This window comes from Bos grunniens, chromosome 2, assembly GCF_055505025.1.
Source record: "Bos grunniens cultivar Pamir isolate PY7600 chromosome 2, Bosgru_T2T1.0, whole genome shotgun sequence".
Classification (NCBI taxonomy): Eukaryota; Metazoa; Chordata; class Mammalia; order Artiodactyla; family Bovidae; genus Bos; species Bos grunniens.
Window position 1 is genome coordinate 37,688,497 of NC_141166.1, and position 13,085 is coordinate 37,701,581.

Sequence of the window (13,085 nt, forward strand, 5' to 3'; positions counted from 1 at the left end):
ATTGTAAATCTACAGACTTTTCAGTATTTTCCCAATTAGCGATTTTTGTTTAATGTCAGGCCTGGCCTTCAATAGCAAGCATACGCACTAGCTGACTTATAAGTCAAAGAAACCAGGTTGTGATAGTTTGAATGACTATATTAAGTCTCTCAGCAAATCTGGGAGGATCTCAGGTTACTTGAGAAAAATCTTTGATGAAGTTTCAGTTTTAGTCCAGGGAGGTTAAGAAATTAAAAGTTTAGCCTCTGGATCCTCAGAAGGCCTAATTTTAAAGGAACAGGTTCTGACAAGTTCGGAGGAAATGGGGAAGTTTGGCTGGGGAATTAGCATGAGGGAATTGAGGATATAGTGGATGCGTCTGTGTGCGTGTGTGCTCAGTTGTGTCCGGCTCTTTGCAATCCCATGGACGGCAGCCCACCAAGCTCCTCTGTCCACAGGATTCTCCAGGCAAGAATACTGCAGTAGGTTGTCATTTCCTGGTCCAGTGGAGCATAGGCAGTCTAAAAGGAAAGAAGGAAGATCGCTGATTCTGGCCACAAGAAGCCAAGGGAGAGAGAACTGTTGGTGCCCAAAGCAGAGCCTGATATAAAGAAGCAAAGGAAAATGGGACTGAGGCTTTGGAATTCATTTTATTTTTCTTAATCATTTGTATGCCTCAATTAATATTAAAATCTTATTTTGTGGAGAGGCAATTTTATAATTCTGACAACTTTGGAAAGTCTCAAAATACCAATTGAAATAAACATTCCTCAGTTCGGAAAATTTTGACGCTGTTGTAGTCCAAATAAATTTTAAGGAAATTAAGTTCGGGAATTTCAAAAATTTCCCATAATGGTCACTGCTCTTCTAAATTGCCTTTAGTGAGGTTGATCCACTTAGTTATAATTGTATATGAGGAAGGATCAAGACTTTTAACACTTGGATAATAGGGATCCCATTTCCTAGAAGTTTTTCCTGTAGGGTACAAAATACTTTTTAAACTGTGTAACCAGCTTACAGCACAAATAGCTCAATGCGTACAACTTGCAAGCCTATCCCAGCCAATTCAAAAGAAAATCTCACTTCCAGAGGACCCATAAAGAAGGCTTTTTCAGTCATATTCTAGAGAATAGCTCTTCCAAAAGAATAGCCAGGAAAATTCCCTGGTGGTAAATGGTTAAGACTCCATGCTTCCAATGCATGGGGCACAGGTTTGATCTTGGTCAGGGGACTAAGATTCCACATGCCTTGTGGTGGTGTGGCCAAAAGAACAAATTAAAAGAAAAAAAAAAAGAGTTTAAAAAGACTATTAAAAAAGGGAAGAGGATAAGGCTGAGAAACTGAGTACTATTTCATAGAAACAACCCCTGTTCCTGAAGGAATATAACAAAAGCTAGCCAACTTTAAAAGAAGCAGCTCCTTTTCTGAAGGGAATAGGCTAAAGGTTATCAGTTAAGTAGTCTGATATCAAGCAATACAAAAGTGCCAAACAGGTACTCAAATATAAATCAAGGCCCTAAACAGAAAGATGAAATCTTTAAATAGACCCCAAATGAAGCCAATCCTAAAGGAAATCAACCCTGAATATACATTGAAAGGACTGATGCTGAAGCTGAAGCTCAAATACTTTGTCCCACCTGATGCGAAGAGCCACTCATTGGAAAAGACCCTGATGAGGGGGAAGATTGAAGATAGGAGAAGAAGGGGGCAACATAGGATGAGATGATTGGTTGGCATCACTGACTCAATGGACATGAGTTTGAGCAAACTCTGGGATATGGTGAAGGACAAGGAAGCCTGGCGTGCTGCAGTCCATAAGATTACAAACAGTCAGACATAACTGAACAACAACAACAACAAATGAAGCCTGGAGAGCTTCAGAGCCGAAGAGTGCACAAGATCAGATTCAGAAGAAAGATTTACCTTCACCTTCAAGGTTGATGAGAAAATCAGTGAGTGGCAATGGGCTCTAATTGTGGAGTACCAAATCTATTTGCTCACCAGCCCTGGAATCTTTGGGAGTCTTCTCTGGCCCCCTTACAGGCCACCAAAATGTTGACCTGAAACTAACAGAATGCCAGATATTTCTCCAGCAAGGGTGGGTTTACGCAGGAGTTACAGAGATCTGAATCTGCAACCCTGGTGAGAAATGTGCAAGTCTCCTCAGAGCAAGGGAAGGAGAATACTTTTATAGATAGGAAAGGAAGTTGGGAGAGTTAAAATAAGCAAGAATCCATGGCTTTTCATTGGCTGAATCCTCGCCAGGAAAGAGGAGAGGCCTTTCTTCTCCCTGTTGAACTCTGCTATCATCTCAGTGGATGGGAGCTCCCCCTTCTGGTCTCCCAGTTCTATTTCATTGTGGTTTCTGGTTTTTTTTTTTTTTACATCTGGAAGTTACATATATGGAGCAAGCTAGAGTAGAAGATGAATAAGATCACATTTTTTTGGCCTCATTTTCTTTAATTCAGCAGGCAAAAGTAAAGCTATGATGCCTGAATGGATGCCAAACAATCTAGTTATATTTAATTCATAGTTATTACATAGAGGTGCCACTCACGTTTTCAAGGGTGTTAACACTGGATCAAAATAAATATTCCTTTGGTAAAAATCCTAAAACTTCATTTTTGTATGCATGTGTTAATATTCATATATTTATATGCAGTCAGCCTTTAGAGCAAGCAAATGTCCTCTAACTGCAATTTCAGACTGGTCAAGGTAAAAGACCTTTTCCATTAAGTACTTCTAAATTTCTAATCTATCCATGAACGTGAAAAATCTGTGCTAATTAAAGCCTGTCATACAGGCCAATAGTGCAGAGAAGACCTGGGAGGTTCTTCGGATTTAAAGGAGTAGACTCTACATTAAATATAATTAGAATTTCCTGTACCACAACGCAAGATGTTGCTTTGTTCTGGTTTTGTTGCCCAATTTATGAACAGTTGTTAAAATGCTCAGTGGAATTTTACCTTATAAAATGTTGATCAATTTTTGTAGCTAGAAAAATGGAAATCACCCAATGTAGAGCACATTTGCCAGAACAAATTTAGTGGATAAAATCCTTACTTCTTTTACATCATCCTGTCATATGCCTCAAGGATTTCAAACATGAATGTCTTCAGAGGTCTGGTAGAGTGATTTCTTTTTTTTTTTTTTTTGCAGTCGGGCTGTGCAAAAGGAAGATCTCTAAATGGGGCTAGTGACCTAGCCACTGTCAGTTCCACTAAACTTTTGCCATGCAAAGTGAATTTATGAATGCGTTTTTACCACATTTTCTATTTTTTCTAAAGAAGCCAGGTATCAATATTTCCAAAATTATAATATAAAATATATATTTACTATGTATAAAAATTCTTTCTACTAATTAAATTTGTTTAACATTGCACAGACAAACAAGAGAAGTTTGTGGGCTAAGTGTTCTCTAGCAGCTTTGTTTTCTGGATCCTCATGCTTTTACCCTCTAGTGTATCACTGTTTATTAGACGTATGTGGACCATGTATGTAATTTTAAATTTTATAGTAGCCACATTAATAGAAGTAAAAATAAACAAGTAAAATCAACATAAATAATGTATTTAACTTAAACCAATATATCTATTGTACTTTCACCATTTGAGATAATAGATACAAAGAACAGATTGGTGGTAGCCAAAGGTGAGGGTTAGAGGGTGTGGAAGAAATGGATATACTGTGGGTTTCTTTTTCAGTTTGAATAAATTAAATTTAAAAAAAAGTATAAGTAAAAAGTAAATGCTTATTAAATAAATGGAAAAACAAGTTGACAGCTGAGCCTTTGAAAAAGAACAGGATTAGGTTTAAATTCTAATGCTTTCTATTTCCACTCTTTCCCTAGGAAAATTGCTTATATAGATATGTATGTCTATATATATACATCCACTGAAAGGGTCTAGAAACAATGATGCATGAGGAGGAGCAAGGAGAACACAGAGCATCCATATCTTGGTTTTTAAATACTTTTCCCCACTAAAAGGAGACAGGGTACCTTGGAGAAATAGCTGATTCTAATGCTGGAGGAGGCGATGGCACCCCACTCCAGTACTCTTGCCTGGAAAATCCCATGGACGGAGGAGCTTGGTGGGCTGTAGTCCATGGGGTCGCGAAGAGTCAGACACGACTGAACGACTTCCCTTTCACTTTTCACTTTCATGCATTGGAGAAGGAAATGGCAACCCACTCCAGTGTTCTTGCCTGGAGAATCCCAGGGAGGGGGGAGCCTGGTGGGCTGCCGTCTACGGGGTCACACAGAGTCGGACACGACTGAAGTGATTCAGCAACAATGCTGGAGAAAGAAAAGTAGAACCTGAACCTGAAACCTCTTGTATAACAAAGTGAGTAGTGAGGAGGTGCTAAAAAAAAAAGACGGATTTATGTGTTTTCATTGAAGGAGATGAAGTCTCAAAATAAAAGGTCCAGGTTGAAGGAGTTCCCAAATATGGAGCAATATGAATATAAAAATAATTAAGAACAGTAATGAGTTAGAATACTTTGTATATAGTAAGAATCCGTAAGTCCATGCTGAGATTAACTACTACGTAGAAAAATATGAAGTCATTCTCTGTAGTGCAATGCTCACTACTCTTAATCCATGATACCTCTAGTGTATAAAACACACGTAACAGTATACATTTTGCAAGTAAAATAAGGTATATCTAATAGATGCACCTTGGTTACCAAGAGCTATGATGTAATGGATGTAGGTTGAATTTTAAATTCTAAGAATAAAGAATACATAATATTCTCATAGGTGCCCAAACTAACATGTTATCACCCTAAAACTTCCATACATTCTCTAAATGTAGAAATCGTATGTCACCTAATGTCAACACAGTAAAAATATAAATTTTTACTAATTCAGATAACAAAATCCCTGTTCCATGAGTGGGAAAGTAATGAGATAAGATCAAAAATTAAAAATCTGAGAATATAATAATAATAATAAAGAATTCTAGGGACAGAGTCAATGTGATGATCAAAGGAAACTTATTTATATTTAGAAATATTTTAATGCCCTTAAAAGATTAACAAATAAGAATAAATATAAATAAAGAAGTTAAATTGCCAATCAAAAAGTTTGGGACAAGACCAGTAAAATGAAATAAAAGAGAAGGATACAATTAAGCATATAAAGAGATGCTCAGTACATTCATAATAAGATTAATTTATATTAAGACAACAGTGTTATAAAATTTCTAGTCAACCGAATTTATAAAATCCTCAAAGTTTGATAACTTAGTTTGCAAGTGTATACAGAGACTGGCACTCTATTACTTGCAGGAAACTGGTAGGAATGCACTTTGATTAATGGCAGCAGGAATTACAAACACGTCCCCTTCTGTAAAGCAATTCCGCCGCTAGGTATTTTTCCCATGAGTACACTTGTATGTTTGAGAACGACTCCTATGAGGTTTTTTTTGTTGATGTATTGTTTGTAATAAAGGGCTTCCCAGGTGGTGCTAGTGGTAAAGAATCTGCCTGCTAATGCAGTAGACTTAAAAGGTGCAGGTGAGATCCAGGGTTATAACTGTTTGTAATATAAAAAAGATTAGAGACTGCAGTTGGGTCTTCAGGCTGTGTTGTAGCCATCGCCATGGTTCTTGGAAGCAGAAACTTCCTTTCCCTCTGCACCCTCCTCCACCCCACCCCCAGGCTCCCTGGTCCCAGCTCCTGTCCAGTCACATGAATACTAGCCGCTCAGAGGAGGTGTCCTGGATTTCCTGGTTCTGTGGGCTCCTTAGAAATGAATTCTTCGGTTTAGTGGATAAAGACTACATCTAGGATGGATTCAATGTCACTGGACTCAATGAGAAGGTGCCTCACTATAGACTACACATGATCTTGAACCTGGGGCTGGTTATGGAGTTGGAAGACAACACCAACAAGAATGACCTGACTGAATAGGCAGCCAAAATGCTTTACAGATGGACCCACACCTGCTATATCCTCACTTTATGTTTGAAATCCTTCAAGCTAGGCTTCAGCAGTACGTGAACTGAGAACTTCCAGATGTAAAAGCTGAATTTAGAAAAGGCAGAGGAACAGGAGATCAAATTGACAACATTTGTTGGATCATGGAGAAAGCAAGGGAATTCCAGAAAAAAATATCTCTTTCTGCCTCATTGATTATGCTAAAGTCTTTAACCATGTGGATCACAACAAACTGTAGAAAATTCTTCAAGAGATGGGAATACCAGACCACCTTATCTGTCTCCTGATAAACCTGTATGCAGGTCAAGAAGAAACAATTAGAACTGGACATGGAACAATGGTTTGGTTCAAAATTAGGAAAGAAGTATGTCAAGGCTGTATATTGTCACTCTGCTTATTTAACTTCTATGCAGATTACCTCATGCAAAATGCTGGGCTGGATGACTCAAGCTGGAATCAAGATTGGCAGGTGAAATATCGAAAACCTTAAATATGCAGATGATACCACTCTAATGGCAGAAAGTGAAGAGGAACTAGAGAGCCTCTTGAGGGTGAAAGAGAAGAGTGAAAAATCTAGCTTAAAACTCAGCATTCAAAAAACTAAGATCATGGCATCTGGTCTCATCACTTCATGGCAAATGGAAGGGGAGAAAAGTTCAAACAATGACAGACTTTATTTTCTTGAGCTCCCAAATCACTGCAAAATTAAAAGACACTCGCTCCTTGGAAAGAAAGCTATTTCAAACCTAGACAGTGTATTAAGAAACAGAGAGATGACTTTGCCAAGAAAGGTCCTTATAGTCAAAGCTATGGTTTTTCCAGTAGTCATGCATGGATGTGAGAGTTGCACCAGAAAGAAGGCTGAGTACTGAAAAGAATTGATGCTTTTGTATTGCGGTGCTAGGAAAGACTCTTGAGAGTCCCTTGGAGAGCAAACCAGTCAATCCTAAGGGAATCAGCCCTGAATATTCACTGGAAGGACAGATGCTAAAGCTGAAACTTCAGCACTTTGGCTACCTGATGTGAAGAGCTGCATCACTGGAAAAGACCCTGATGCTGGGAAAGATTGAAGGCAAAAGGAGAAGGCGGCAGCAAAGGATGAAATTGTTAGATAGCATCACTGACTCAATGGACATGAATTTGAGCAAAGTCTAGGAAATAGTGAAGGACAGAGAAGCCTGGTGTGCTGCAGTCCATGGATCACAAAAAGCTGGACACAACTTAGTGACTGAATAACAATACATCCTCATCAGCTGTGGCATTGCCCAGATGTTGGAAGAATACCAACAGGAAGACTTTGGCTACTGAGCCTGTGTGTACTGTGGAAACCAACCAATGCTTCCCAGTGGCTTTTCAGACATCCCAAGTGAGGGCATGGTAAGCTCTACTGCCTCAAATGCTTGGATGTGTACACACATAAGTCACTGAGGCACCAACACATGGATGGCGTCTACTTTGGCACTGGTTTCCCTCACATGCTCTTCACAGTACACCCAAGTACTGGACAGAGGCCCACCAACCAGATTGTGTCCAGGCTCTGTGGTTTCAAGATCCATTCAGTGGTCTACCAGCAGCAGCTCCAAGCCACCAGCAACTTCAAGAGCCCTGTTAAGATGGTTCGCTGATGCCTCTCCTGACCTGACCCTCAGTCTTTGACACATTCATTACTTTGCTGACACCTTTTCAGGATCCCTCTATGGTTTATGTTTAAATTAGCCATTATTGTGGTAGGAATATAAACTAAAGTGCAAGAAAAGGCAAAAACAAGATCAGAAACAACCAAAAGGCCTGTCAATAAAGAATTAGTTAAATGAAGAATGTGGTACTGCCATCCATGCAATGGAGTACTACACAACCAACTAAATGAACAAAGAAGCTTTTTGTAGTGATGTGGAACAATATCCTTTTTATGCATTACTGAGCATAAAAAGAAGTGTGCAGAATAAATCATTTAAAATTTATCATTTGCTTAAAAATTTAAAAGAAAATCATATACATTGTTTATCTTATACACACAAAGAATGGTTCTAAAAATCATCTTCACAATCCATTAATAATAGTTGTCTCCAGGAAGAGGATTTGAATAAGTATATACTGTGCATATTTAAATGCACATTTAATTTTTTATTTGCTAAAAATAAATAAGATTATGGTTATCTTTTAAAAGGAATGGAAAAAACAAAAAATATGAAGAAAATACATTGGTTTTTCGTAACTTATGTTCAGGCACTAAAATGTTTTCTCTCGCACCTGGGAAATGCACTAAAAGCAATAGAGTTAATTAAAATGCCCTCTATATGTTAAAAAGGGAGTAAAAAGCCCAGTGGATCCATTTTCCTTTAAAACTCCATTATTATGTACTTGAATAAATGCTAATTATCCCTTAGATTAGGATTTATCCCTGAAATGTCACCACCTGTATGTTACCACTACCAGTTCATTCAGTATTTTAGTGTGTTAGTTAAAAGGATGTCATACGATGCAGTTTAACCCATGGCTTGTTTCTAGGTTGTGCCCTTTCATCATTGCTCTTTTTAATTGGTAGTTTTTGACCATTAAAAACAGAACTTTGGATAACTAGTATTTTTCATATTAAACTGAAATTTCTTTATTTGATTTTTAAATCACCATGATTATCTTGAAATAAATACTTATTTTTTTAATTTATTTTATTTTTAAACTTTACAATATTGTATTAGCTTTGCCATTTTAAAAAATATATAATTTATTAAAAGCCTTAAAAATTATAAATAGCGCTAGAAAAATTTACTCATCCTAGAATGGCTATACCTAAGGAGAATCAAGAATGGAAATTTCATTCTTAATTCATGTATGTGTGTATATGTCCATATCCATTTTCACATGTATGTACGTGGGAAGTAAGCATATTGCTTTTCATACCATGTAAAACTGGTCTCCCTGCAAGCTCCTCACTTTCCAGAAACTTTGGAATCTCATAGGAGATTCAGTTCAAGCCAGAAAAGAATCAATATGAGAAGACTTTCACTTTTTCATAGCTCCTGTGAACCCAGAATTATAATACAGTGTGAAATTAGCATTCTAATACAATGGTTAAGAGGACAGGTATAAAGGTTAAGTAGCCTGCACTTCAAATTCCCAGATTTAAGAGCTACATACCTCTTGGGAAAATTAGTTATTAGAATCATAGTTTCCTAATATGCAAATTGCTTATAGTAGCATCTATTTCATGAGGGTGCTTCCCTGATAGCTCAGTTGGTAAAGAATCTGTCTGCAATGCAAGAGATCCCGGTTAGATTTCTGGGTCAGGCAGATCCACTGGAGAAGGGATAGGCTACCCACTCCAGTATTCTTGGGCTTCCCTGGTGGCTCAGCTGGTAAAGAATCCACCTGGAATGAGGGATACCTGGGTTTGATTCCTGGGTTGGGAGGATCCCAACATGAGGTGGTAAAAATTAGATGAGAAAAATTACATTAATGCTCAACATGCGTGCTAAATTGCTTTAGCTGTGTCCGACTCTTTACGACCCTATGGTCTGGTGCTCGCCAGGCTCCTCTGTTCATGGGATTCTCCAGGCAAGTATACTGGAGTGGGTTGCTATGCCCTCCTTCAGGGGATCTTCCTAACCCAGGGATTGAACCTGCAACTCCTATAACTCCTGCATTACAGGCAGATTCTTTACTGCTGAGCCACCAGGGAAGCCCCATTAATGCTCGAAGTATTGCTGAAAAAAATGATAGCTATTAATATAATAAAAACTGTTAACATATTTTCATTTTATTTTATTTCAATACATACAGTTGCTCAAGTAGAGTTGCAACTCAGTAAGTCTGTGGTCATTTAATTACGTTATTGATGGCACACCAATTAACCACCAGAGATACAAAAGCTACCCCCCCTACTTTTTTTTTTTTTAGTTTTGATTTTGCTTGAATAATGAAACTTATTCTATATCCTTAGGGAAATTTGTCTTTTTGGCTATCCCAAAGATAAGAAACCACTACTGATTCCTCACCTTGATCTTTAATATTTATACATGACAACTTCCAAATATACCTCAGAAATGATATTAGTGTAGGGAGAAGAGTATGTCAGAACACTTTAAGATGGGCCGAAAGACTACTATTTTAATTACTGAGGCTCTTCATTCTGGCGAATAGCTGCCTTGATTGACTCAGTTTTTCATAAGCACTTTTGATCCAATTTCCCTAAGGTGGTGTTCCACAGAAGAAAATAAAACCCACCAAATATTAATATAAACATGTTTAATTATTGCTTGACAGTTAGCTAACAGCATATGTTAGAAAAAGTACATTGGGGAAAACAATAAATCCGGGAGTGAGTTCGACCAGAAGTTAAAAATTAGATAAACCAGTGATGATGCAGTTTTTTTTCTTCTAAGAAGTAGAAGTTCAGTTCAGTTCAGTCGCTCAGTCGTGTCCGACTCTTTGCAACCCCATGAATCGCAGCACACCAGGCCTCCCTGTCCATCACCAACTCCCGGAATTCACCCAGACTCACATCCATCAAGTCAGTGATGCCATCCAGCCATCTCATCCTCTGTCGTCCCCTTCTCCTCCTGCCCCCAATCCCTCCCAGCATCAGAGTCTTTTCCAATGAGTCAACTCTTCGCATGAGGTGGCCAAAGTATTGGAGTTTCAACTTTAGCATCATTCCTTCCAAAGAAAGCCCAGGGCTGATCTTCAGAATGGACTAGTTGGATCTCCTTGCAGTCCAAGGGATTCTCAAAGAGTCTTCTCCAACACCACAGTTTAAAAGCATCAATTCTTCAGCACTCAGCCTACTTCACAGTCCAACTCTCACATCCATACATGACCACAGGAAAACCCATAGCCAGAAGTAGAAGAAATAAGTTCAAATATGGTATCCGAAAAGGGCACTGTGACTTTAGGTGGAATTACACCAGAACTAGTGTCCAAAGTCATCCAGAATGAGTCATTCAGTCATCCAGAGTCACCCCGTATACTTCTGAGCAGTAAGTAATATATCGACCATAAAAATTTCCCAACTTTTCAGCCCTTCATATAGTGACATAATTTTCAATAAAACTTTGTCATTCCTTTCATGAATTTCCCTACTTATTAATGTGAGCTGGCTTGTTTTGCTACAAAGAGTGTGACAGAAGTGATGGTGTGTCAGTACAGTCTAGCTCTCAAAAGGCCTTGAATTCTTTCATCTTCCTTGAATTCCTGCTTTTGCCATTGGAACAAGCCCAGGTCAATCTTTTGGAGGAAATACTTAGGTGAACAGCTGAGGACTAAATAGCTTTAAAGCTAAGCCCAGCCTAAAATTGTTCAATCCCAGAATTGTGAGCTAAATAAATATGTTGGGTTAAGCCACTATGTTTGGAGTTAATAATAGCCAGCTGTTAAAATTGACGACAGTTATGGTAAGGCAAGCGGTTTCTTAAAGGCCAGAAAGTCCATCGGATTTGGAGCTAGGTCTTAGCCAGTGCTTAAGGATATGGGAGTGGGATCTTGTTTCAACAGCAAAAAGGAAATTGGCAAAGGCTAGATAAAATTTCATGGCTCAAGCAAGTACTCTAAGGGTAGGGCCAGGGTGAGGTTTCAGGCTCAGTTAGGGACTGGAGAGAAATCAATAACCTACACTTTGGACTTGGAAGAAGAAAAAAATTCTTTTTGGAACTCATTGGAAAATAGAGTGTTTAGAGCTCAAATAGTCTGACCAATTTCAGACAGTTTGAGGCTGACACCAGCCTTACTAAAACTGGGCAGACCCGAGCTTGCAGGTGGCAGACTTCAGTCACTAAAGCTGAGACCAAGGGAGGAATGAGACAAGGACATGGTGAGACAAGGAAGGGAAGAAATTTTATGCTGTGCAGAGAGCAGAAGAAGAAATTTCAGGCACATATATTAATATCCTCCCTCTGCCCCCAAGTTTTCTCTTAGCCACTTCCTTCCTTTATTCTTTCCAAACAGAGTATGTTTTATCGTACTATAGTATTTAAGCATAATGATAATTTTAAATGTCAGTCACTCAGTCATGTCTGCCTCTTTGTGACTAGGGGATGATCATCAGGTAGGCCTGTGTATGGCTAACATGTTAGTTACAGACCAGATTAAAAGGAAATAGAAATGAGGCAGACTGCCAAAGGGTTTTGCAAACTTCTGACAATTTTGTTTTAAAGACTAATGCAAGGAATCAAAAGGAGGCCTTAAGGCTTGGGTAGATAGTATGGAGTTGTTGGATATTGGAGAGACTGCTTAATCCCTACTCTGGATGCAGCCTCTTCTGAGTAATTATAGACATTAGATTTTAGAAAGTACAGCACAGGACTTCCTGGGAATCCAGTGGTTAAGACTCCACACTTCCACTGCAGGTGGTATGGACTCAAACCCTGGTTGGGGAACTAAGATTCCCCATGCCACTCTGTGTGACCAAAAAAGAAAAAAAAAAAAAAGAATAAATAAAGAAAAGGGTGCCTAGTATTTGGAAGGTTTGGAAAACTTGTTTGAGGGAATAACTGTAATTGCATCAAAATTTTAATATGAAACATAGAAGACCAAACAACAACAACAACAACAACAACAACAAAGATAAAGAAATGGCCATGGTCTTTGGATATATAAAGATTAGTAGTGTGATTCTAAATTTATTCTGAGTTTCTCTGTGGCAGAGAAACTAGACATGGAAACACAATTCATATGGCATAGGGCATAAGCTACAGAAAGGGAGAGAAATCAGACTTTAAAATAAAACTGAAGTTGATTTTATTATATTTTGAGATGGAAATTTATTCACTAAGATTATATTATATAAGTTAAAAGTTTAATTACCTAGGTATAATTAGAAAACACTAACCAATAGATGTAAAAGACAATGAGAGAGAAAAATCAAGATACTTATTTTATAAAATAAGAGTTCCACAGAAAAATTATATACATCTTTATGTTTTCTAAGATAATGCTTTACTCTCCTTTGCTTATTACATTTTTGAATTCAGTTGATCAAGGTGAATAGCAAAGCAAGACATGATATCTTTCATGTAGCAAATTCTAAACATTCCCCAAATTCTGATCTGTCAACAGATGTCGACAACCTAAAGTTCTCAACTAGTAAAATGTTTGTATCATTCAAATCATACTCCTTGTTATCACTTGTAAAATAATTAAAGGTCAGTTTCACATAATTTTGACTGTGA

At 38.0% G+C, this 13,085-nt stretch overlaps 1 pseudogene; it reads left to right on the plus strand.

Annotated features, from left to right (window-relative positions):
• Positions 1-5,673: 5,673 nt before the first annotated feature.
• LOC147377913 (casein kinase II subunit beta-like) lies at positions 5,674-7,547 on the plus strand (annotated as a pseudogene).
• Positions 7,548-13,085: the final 5,538 nt, after the last annotated feature.